At 36.1% G+C, this 10,331-nt stretch overlaps 1 pseudogene; it reads left to right on the plus strand.

Moving 5' to 3' along the window:
• Positions 1-300: 300 nt before the first annotated feature.
• LOC148550173 (uncharacterized) lies at positions 301-2,013 on the plus strand (annotated as a pseudogene).
• Positions 2,014-10,331: the final 8,318 nt, after the last annotated feature.

Raw genomic sequence — 10,331 nt, forward strand, 5'->3', positions numbered from 1 at the left:
GTGACCTAAAAGCTACAACAGAAAGCAACATGCCAATCATGTCGGCGCCCGCACTCTTGTCCACCGTTAGCGCCGCCACGGCCATTGTCACAACCTTGTTGTTAATCTGCAAGTCTCGTCTCATGCACGAAAAGAACCTCACAACACACCATCGCCAACAACCCAAACGCAATCCCGAACAACCCAAACGCGATCCACACGGCAAGATGCTATTCGTTTCCCAAATCGGAACTTCAAAAGCCCTAGCGACGCGCCTCTGCGATTTGTTAGAGTCGAAAGGCATCGTTTTGGAGCTCGTAGATGCCCGGAATTAAGAGCCCAAAGCCCTACCCAAGGAGAACCTCGTCGTCCTCGTTGCTTCAACTTCGGAAGTTTGGAACCTACCTCCCGCACGGAATTTCTTCCCCAGTCACGACCTACCTTGGGGAGCAAGGTTCTTCGTCGATTGGATCGAGGAAAAAGCGAACGCCTTTAAGGTTAGAGCGTTTGTTGTGAATGCTTGCAGTTTCAGTGCCTTTGTGGTGGGCAGAGAGGTTAATGAAGGTGGCAAGAATTTGATGGCTAAGGCCGCCAATGAGATTAGGGGTTTGGGGCACACTGCTGAATCGAATGCGGATTTTGACAGCTGGTGGGGAAGTGTTGTTGCGGTTTTGCAAGGTGCTGTTTTGGGAGATGCTGCTGATGGCATATGCGGGGAATCTGAACCTGAGGTCCGTTTCTGCATCCTCTTATCCTTATATAACTATGGCGTTTCTATTTATTATCATCACACTGCAGAGCTCTCTATTTAATAGTTAATTGTTTCCCTAATTCCAGGATGTTGGTTCTTCTGATCTAAACCTATCCATGACACATCGTTTATATATGTTGGTGATAAATAAGGATTATGTAACAAAGCAAACCGACCCTTATGTGAGGTTCTCTAGTACCACCAGGTACAGGATGTTAACTATCACTGACGACAACTTTATGAAGAATGGCACTGTTGAACTTGAACAAGTATGTCATTTACCTGCCCAATGGCCTCTTAGAGATGATCTATTGATCGACAACGATGTGTTACCAAATTTTCAAGGATTTTGTTCCGTTGGTCGCTGCTTTTTCTTTACTGGTGATGTATGGGATGGTCTTATAACACATCCGAACGTGGGTTATTACGATTGTTACTACTCAAAGCTGTGGTGCCTTAAGTATGAGGATCCTACTTGGGTTTGGAGTCTATGTGGAACCATGTTCTGCTCCCGATTAAGTCCCTTAGTAGTCCCATACGATGGCAAATTGTGCATGTTTTGGGGTGACTATCAAATTGCAAATTGGGTTGAGATCTATAGCCTAAAATCAGGTCTATGGGAAAAAAAGGGAAGTGCCCTGTAGTGATCTCTTCTCAGATCACCCGTTGGCTAGCTCGTACTTTCTGTGGGAGGACAGCAAGAAGACCCTCATTGTATTGTATTCTTTTGATGATAATCATCAGTTGCTCATCTCATATGACGTCAAAGCTAACAGATGGGAAGAAGTTGAGTGCAATTTTCCGCCAGTTCCTAAATATTGTCCTAGAAAATTAGTTCGTTTGGGATGTAGCCATTATCTTCTGATTGTAGACTTCGCTCCAACGTGGTATATTTATGACTTGTCTGAGAAGCAGGTTGTGGCAAAAGTTCCCGTGGATGGTTTGGAGGAGGACCGTGTGCGGGTATCAAATATTTTTTGTTGCGACCACAGTAGCAAAGAAAGTTTGATCTATATATTCACGGAACACGAGGAAGAGGAAGAATTTCCTCAGTTTGTTCCTTATGCCAGAGTTAGGCTCCAACTCCAAACCTTTTCTGCCAAGATTGAATCCAAGGGTTATCTTAGACTTGGTCCTTATTACATATACCGTATGTGAGTATGCGCTTCTCTTTAAACTTGTTTCACCCTATCCATTGATTGAGCTTTGATATTTACTTGTTTAACTCGGTGGACAGATTTGCTGCTGGAGATGAAGGCAATAAAGAGAAGAGTGTAGTTTAGTATACGGGTGTGGTGTATATTAGGAATTAGAATTGGAGCATGAATGACAAAGTAGCCAAAGAAAGAAGTGATGGATAGCAAAGTGATATGAAAGCTGTAGCCACCTTGAATCCAACTTTGTTGCCAAGACATGAATGCCAAACAAGTATACAAATATTTTGTAAGCTATGTATTTACCTCTTTGGCCCTGAAACACACGACTCAACATCTTCCAAGTCTAAGTGCAATTCAGATGTATATACTCTTTTATCACCTTCCTGGAAAGCAAGCAATGATTTTGCTAGATTTATTAATTAGAGTTTATATCTTATTTAATATAAAAATACCATAATAATTATGTTCAAATAAAATTATTTATATATTTTTATTATATGAAAAAAGTTAATACTATATTATTGTGAGATAAATTTAGAGTAATGTTACATGTATACTAAAATTAGTCGCTAAAATCAGCTATTAGTATAAAATATATGTTGAAATACAAATATACATTGAAAATAAATTAAATCACACATGTATTTATTTACAAATATATTGGTGGCTAATTTTAGTGGATGATATTAGAGTATAAATAGCATTTTTGATAAATTTATGCCATATAATTATTTTTTATAAAAAATATTAAGATGTCATCAGAATTTATTATTTTTAGCCATCAATTAGTTATCAATATTTAAAAATTTAGGATAAAATATGTTGTTAAATTATTAAATTAAAGGAACTAAACTAAAAAAATTAAATTGATGGGACCAAAAATAATAAATTCGGATAATTCCTAACCTTTTTTTTATTGTGTCATGTCAACTATTTTGAATAGGTGACAATTACTAAAAAAAAATTTTTACCATTAGATCAGGTCACTCATTTTAAATAGATGACATTCATTAAAAAAATCTCTTGTATTATAATTTTATTTTTTATAAAAATTATTTTATTAATTAATAACCTTAATTAATTGAATTTACTACGAATCATTAAATATTTTAATTATGAAGTAATGGTTAAATATAATTAACATCTATATTAAAATAATAACAATAATTTTCAGTTATAAATATTCAAATTGCATATTATTATGATCTATTTATGTATATAATCAACAATACTCATTATTATTACAGTATCACTTCATCCATTTCATAATTTCTTATATGAATTGTCAAGAATTTCTTCAACAACTTTTAATTGTACAAGATCAAAATTACAACATATATAAACGATATTCTGTTTCTCTTAATTAGCGATGAGATTTGCAAATTTTTAAGATATTTTTGGTTGGCTGTGCTTTTTTTTTTATCTACATTTCATTTATTTAGAATTTTATAAAAAAATATTAAAAATAAAAGTTAAAAAATTAAAAATACTTTTTTTTTCCAAAGATAATAGGTTATATTTCATTAATAATTAAAAAATGAAATACAAAGATGTCCAAAAGCAGAACAACATAATAAAAGGTGGGAATTTTTCAAAAACACTACATACACTGAAAGTATTCATCCAACGGTGCGTGGTCGAAAAACGAAGAAAAATCTTAAAGAAGAAATAATGATAAATCAAATTGAATGCAACTAAGAGCTTGCCTTATGGAGATGACGACCTAAACTGGGAGTTCTTTGGATTTCAAGAAACAACTTGACAGAGCTTGCTAGAATGGCAGACGTCATAGAAGTAGAACCTTCAAAAATCAACTGGTTGCGAGCTTTCCAGCAGTTCCAGCAAATGATGGCAAACAATTGAGGATTACGGTCAGCATTCTTCAACGGGTTAAGTATCTCTGTTGATGCAGTCCACCATGTCCAAAAGTCGTTAGAACTCTGAGGGGGAAGACAGTCACGAAGATAACTCTGAGACCATACGTCTTTAATTCTAGAGCAATCGATCAAACAATGAGTGACTGTTTCCGTTGCTTCATGACAGTAAGGGCATATTGGTGATATAGATGGGATGCGGTGATGAATCTGAGCAAGCACCAGAAGTCGGCCATGGAGAGCTTTCCAGATAAATAGCTTAATTTTGTGAGGCAAGTTCAACTTCCATAGATCAATCCACGGCTTTTTCTGCTGCATATAATTAGGGCAAAGCTCCAGAGGCGGATGGTAAAATAAATAGCCAATTCTGTAACCTGAAACTGTATCATATTGCTTGGATTTGTTCAAATCCCATTGCAATTTGTCCCTACTCTACTGAATTTTAACTGACAAAATCCTGTTTGCAACGTCTTGGGGAAATAATTCTTGAATGAGATTCTGATTCCAATTTCTATCTTCAGTAATTAGATCTTTAACTCTTGGAACTAACTCAGAAATAGCTTGTCTATTTGGCATGTCAGAAATCATTAAAGGATACGGAGGAGGCAGCCAAGGATCCTCAAAGGTTTGGATATTCTCACAAGTACCCACAGCCCAATTAAGACCTTTTTCAACAATCTTTCGGCCTTCCAGTATGCTCCTCCATCCCCAAGAAGGTAAGACTCCAATTTCTGCCATTATAGCATTACCATTGCTAAAGTATTTACCTCTTAAGATTTTGGATAATAAGGAAGTAGGCTGTGTTACAAGTTGCCAAAACTGTTTGCCTAAAAGCGCCAAATTTTGGATTCTGAGATCTTTAAATCCAAGGCCTCCTTCTTTTCGTGGGCGAGTCATAGTGTCCCAGCTAATCCAAGCCATCCTCCTTTCAGAACCTTTTTGTCCTCACCAGAACTGAGAAAGTAGAGAGTGAATTTCCGAAATTAAACCATCAGGCAACTTGAAGCAAGACAATGTATAAATAGGAATAGCTTCTCCCACTGCCTTAAGCAATACGTGTCTACCACCTGACGAAAGAAGATTGCGCTTCCACCCTTGGATTCTTTTCTGAACCATTTCTTTGATCATACTAAAAGAAGCCTTTTTCGATTTAGAGACTGTAGAAGGCAAACCAAGGTATTTATCCTGAGCTCCAATATGATTAATATTCATAGAGTTAGCCAGTAGTGTACGAGTAGTGGATGGAGTGTTGTGGCTAAAGAATACAGCAGATTTATTAAGATTTACCCTCTGGCCACTGATGCTTTCATAAGAATTCAATAAATGCAGGATATTTGAACATGCTTCAGGATTAGCCTTACAGAATAAAATGGAATCATCAGCAAACAGGAGGTGGTTGACCTTGGGACATCACCTATGTATCTGAAGATCCTGAATTAGTCTATTTTGTTCTGCCTTGTGTAGAAAGAAGGAGAGACTTTCTGCACAAAAAAGAAAAAGATAGGGGGATAGAGGATCTCCTTGTCAAATACCTCTATTTGGTTTGAAGAAACCATAAGGTTGTCCTTCCACAATAACAGAATAAGAAACAGTTGTCACTAATTCTCGAATCCACATGATCCATCGGGAGTCAAAACCAAACTTCTCCAATATAAACCAAAGAAAGTGTCATTCCACCCTATCATATGCCTTACTCATATCTAATTTTAGCGCCATTTCATTTTCGAGACCCCTTTTTTGTTCTTCAAGTAATGCATACACTCGTGAGCAATTAGGATATTATCAGAGATTAATCTGCCTTTAATAAAAGCACTTTGCGTAGGGCTAATTAGTCTATTCATCATACCCTGAAGCCTATGTACAAATACTTTGGAGATAATCTTGTAAAAGACTGAAGATAGACTTATTGGTCTTACCTGAGTCATATCTTTAGCATTAGAAATCTTGGGAATAAGACAGATCTGAGTGTGGTTAAAACCCTTCAAGATTCTGCCCCCAGAAAAGAAGCACTTAACTGCTCGAAACACATCACCACTAAGTATGTTCCAGAAGCTTTGAAAAAATTTTGCTGTCATACCATCATCTCCTGGAGCACTTTGAGGATGAATGCTAAATGTTGTGCGTTTCACTTCCTCCATAGTCACTGGTCTTTGAAGCCTACGGTTCATGTGAGCTGTAACCTTAGGTTCAAAATCAATAAATAGAGGTTCAAGGTTCTCATGACAAGTGGAGAAAAAGATGTCCTTGAAATAAGATTCAGCCACAGAAGCAATACCAGCATTTGAAGTAGCCATTTCACCATCACTGCCAGTTAGTTGCCAAATTCTATTTCTTCGGGTTCGGTTTCTAAATTTCTGATGGAAGAAAGCTGTATTCTGATCACCAGATTTGAGCCATTTGACTCTAGACTTATCTTTCCAATAAGATTCCTCATTTTGTAATGCTTTTTCAAGTTTGTCCTCTATTTCTGAAATGGTGTCGCCTCCATGAATTCCTGCTAAACGAAGTTCCTCTAATTCCGACTGTAGTAAATCAATCTCCACCTTCGAATTAGATATGTGTTCTTGCTGCCATCTGACAATCTTATGCCGACAACGCTTTATTTTTTAAGCTAGGATATACATGGCTGAACCATCAATCTGTTCATGCCAAACCTCTCTAACAATCTGCCTTGTTTCATCATTGGAACACCATCTTTCTTGGAATTTGAATCGGCGTTTAGATCTCTCAGTTCTCGGATTAGAGTCTAGGAGAAGAGGGGCATGATCCGAGCCTGATTCTGACAGTCTAAGAACCGTTGCATTGGGATAGAGTTGCTGCCAATCAACTCCTATCAGGAATCGGTCCAGTCTTTCCTGTATCAACTCATCACCTCTCCGTCTATTTGACCAAGTAAATGGTCTTCCAACCATACCAATATCAATCAGGGAATTATCATCAATAAAACTATTAAAGGTTTTAATAGAAGAAGGAGATTTAGCACCCCCACCTTCTTTCTCCAATTGATTAGAAATGGCATTAAAATCCCCCATTAATACAATCTTACCATCGAACTGTTGGGTGACTGAAGTTAATTCAGCAAATTGAGCCATTCTATGTTGATCATTTGAACTGAGATAAACACCTAGAACACCATAGGGATCATTAGAACCAGCTGTTAGAACTGATGCCGCAATGAAAAATCTACCATGCTGTAAAATCTGAACAGTGCAACCATCCCTCCATGCCATTGCCAAACCCCCTGATAATCCATCCGGATCTACAATAAACCATTCCTTGAAACCACAAGATCTTAGTTTTCCTTCAACTTGTCGAGGTTGATTTTTTGTTTCACAGATAAAACCAACCTCGGGGGAGTAGGATTTGCAAATCCCTTTAAGATTGTGGATTGTCAGGGGTCTCCCCAAACCCCGACAATTTCACGAGAGCAGTTTCATATTTCTTTGGGTGCCACTTGAAGGCTGGCACCCTCCACCGTCATAGCAATTATACGAGGGTTCTGAGTCTCTGATTTGTTACTCATGGTGTAGAGAAAATCAGAATTGGTATTCAATGATTCCAAAGAGACATAAGATATATGGAATGAGTAAATTAGAAAACGGAATGAATTAAAAGAGGAATGAATTGGGAGAGAAAACGAAAATTAGGGAGCTAAGTGGAAAAAAAATTAAGAAAAGAAAGTAGAAGAAGATGGAAAAGAGTTTGACGAAAAAAAGACAAAGAAATGTGTAACCATGGAGACGGCGCAGTGAAACCCTAGCAGAGCATCGGGTGCTAGATGAGGAGTACGTACTCCCACACGAAAAATTAAAAATACTTGCGGACAACTAAATATATTTCTGACATCTAAATTTTTAAAAAATTTACGGACTAAAATTTATAGTCTAAATTGACTTTGTCAGGGTCTTTAATAACCAGATTATGATTTCATTTTTCAAGTACTTGAGATGAATCTCTTGTAACTTTGTTCTTTATCAATCAATCAGTATTGCCATATTCTCACCCTGCTTTGCCATATTCTCTTGAAGACTTCTGAGTAACTTGGGAAAGCAAATTGAGGTATGGTTTCATCTTTCAACGAATTCATATATACCTTGCAAAACTTTTTCTTAAGACCAGTAGCATATATATATGAATATATCTAGGTGTAGTCAGCTATCTGAATCAAATGATTTGTTGTTGTTATATATAATAAAAAACAGTTGTTTAAACCTACAGATAAAGGGAGAAAATTTGGAGTAATACATCATCACCTTTTGCACTTGCTGCCATATCTGTGTGTGTGAGCTTTCTAATGGGTCATCAGGGACATGTTCTGACGAGGAAACCAGAACATCTTAGGAGGAAACTGGAGACAAAAGTTGAGCAAGTACAAGAACATGTAAAGAACACAGTTCAAGTTGATGGAACTGAAGGCGGTTCTTTTATGCAGTTTGACTTTGAATCAAGAGAAAGCACATTGTGAAGGATTACCACTTGCCATTTCAATATTGGGGTCAGCTCTAAGAGCAAGAACTGTTGACCTGTGGAATCTTACAATTGAAATGAAAAAAAAACTCACTTTTTTTAAGATAGAACATAATGTTTGAATAATAATTTCAGAATAAAGATGTGTAAATAATGTATAGAAACTAGAAAGCAACAATAAAAAAAATATCACATTCAAACTTGATACAGAATTACAGAAAAGGAATATGCCATATGCAGTGGTCTTCAATAATTACATAACAAAGTGGCCGCATGTTCATAATAAACACTTCAATTCTTACAAAATACAAAGATATCAAAACTACCACACCATATTGGGAATTGAACATATAATCATCCAATCCACATTATACAACACAAACATTAATCTAGTACTAGTGTTTTTCTTAGAGGATAGAAAATACTGTTTGAATAACAGTGAGAATAAGCAGAAAAATTCCAGCAATAGAAACTACTATTTTCCATGGAGTGTTACAGTAATCGCGCCTCAAAGTCGCAACATTGAGTGCAATTTTCCGCCAGTTCCTGAATTTAGTCCTAGAAAATTAGTTCGTTTGGGATGTAGCCATTATCTTCTGATTGTGGACTTCGCTCCAATGTGGTATATTTATGACTTGTCTGAGAAGAAGCTTGTGGCAATAGTGCACGTGGATGGTTTGGAGGAGGATGATGTGCGGGTATCAAATATTTTTTGTTGCCAATACAGTAGCAAAGAAAGTTTGATTTATATATTCACGGAACACGAGGAAGAGGAAGAACTTCTTCAGTTTGTTTCTTATGCCAGAGTCAGGCTCCAACTCCAAACTTTTTCTGCCAAGATTGAATCCAAGGGTTATCTTAGAGTTGGTCCTCATTACAAATACCATATGTGAGTATGTGCTTCTCTTTAAACTTGTTTCACCCTATCCATTGATTGAGCTTTGATATTTACTTGTTTAACTCGGTGGACAGATTTGCTGCTGGAGATGAAGGCAATAAAGAGAAGAGTGTAGTTTAGTATACGGGTGTGGTGTATATTAGGAATTAGAATTTGAGCATGAATGACAAAGTAGCCAAAGAAAGAAGTGATGGATAGCAAAGTCATATGAAAGCTGTAGCCACCTTGAATCCAACTTTGTTGCCAAGACATGCATGCCATTCTGCCTTTCTACAACTATACAAATATTTTGTAAGCTATGTATTTACCTCTTTGGCCCTGAAACACACGACTCAACATCTCCCAAGTCTAAGTGCAATTCAGATGTATATACTCTTTTATCATCATCCTGGAAAGCAAGCAATGATTTTGCTAGATTTATTAATTAGAGTTTATATCTTATTTAATATAAAATACCATAATAATTATATTCAAATAAAATTATTTATCTATTTTTATTATATAAAAAAAGTTAATACTAAATTATTGTGAGATAAATTTATGCCATATAATTTTTTTAATAAAAAATATTAGGATGTCATCAGAATTTCTTAATTTTGGCCTTTAGTTTGTTATCCATGTTTAAAAGTATGGAATAAAATATGTTGTTAAATTACTAAATTAAAAAAACTAAATTAAAAGAATTGAATTAATGAGACTAAAAATAATAAATTCTTGTTAGTAACAATGACCCTACACTTGCAGAAAATACGTGTAGTTAGTTAGAACTACTGAGCCAAATCAGCAAAATTGTTAGAAGTCAGTTAGAGCCAAATCAGCAAAGTTGTTAGAAGTCAATTAGTCTTTCCGTTAAATCCTATGTATATATATATTAGTCCCTATACTAACTTCTTCTTCTTCTTCTTCTTCTTCTTCTTCTCAAAGAGGCTGATACCTTCACATGGTATCAGAGCTTTCTTGGATCCATGAATAACTCTACACAAATCTCACAAGCTCCAACGAGCTTCCTTAGCCAGAATCTCTTCACAGCTTTCTCAACGATTAAACTTAATGAAAACAACTACAAAGCATGGAAGAAACAGGCACTAGCGTGCATCAAGGTAAACAAGCTTCAACATCATCTTGATCCAAGAAAGGTTCCAGCGCAATTCAACTCAGAATTAGATAGATGTAATGGAACTGAAGCACAGCAATACATAGACTGG

This window comes from Arachis ipaensis, chromosome B7, assembly GCF_059453495.1.
Source record: "Arachis ipaensis isolate K30076 ecotype BB chromosome B7, ASM5945349v1, whole genome shotgun sequence".
Classification (NCBI taxonomy): Eukaryota; Viridiplantae; Streptophyta; class Magnoliopsida; order Fabales; family Fabaceae; genus Arachis; species Arachis ipaensis.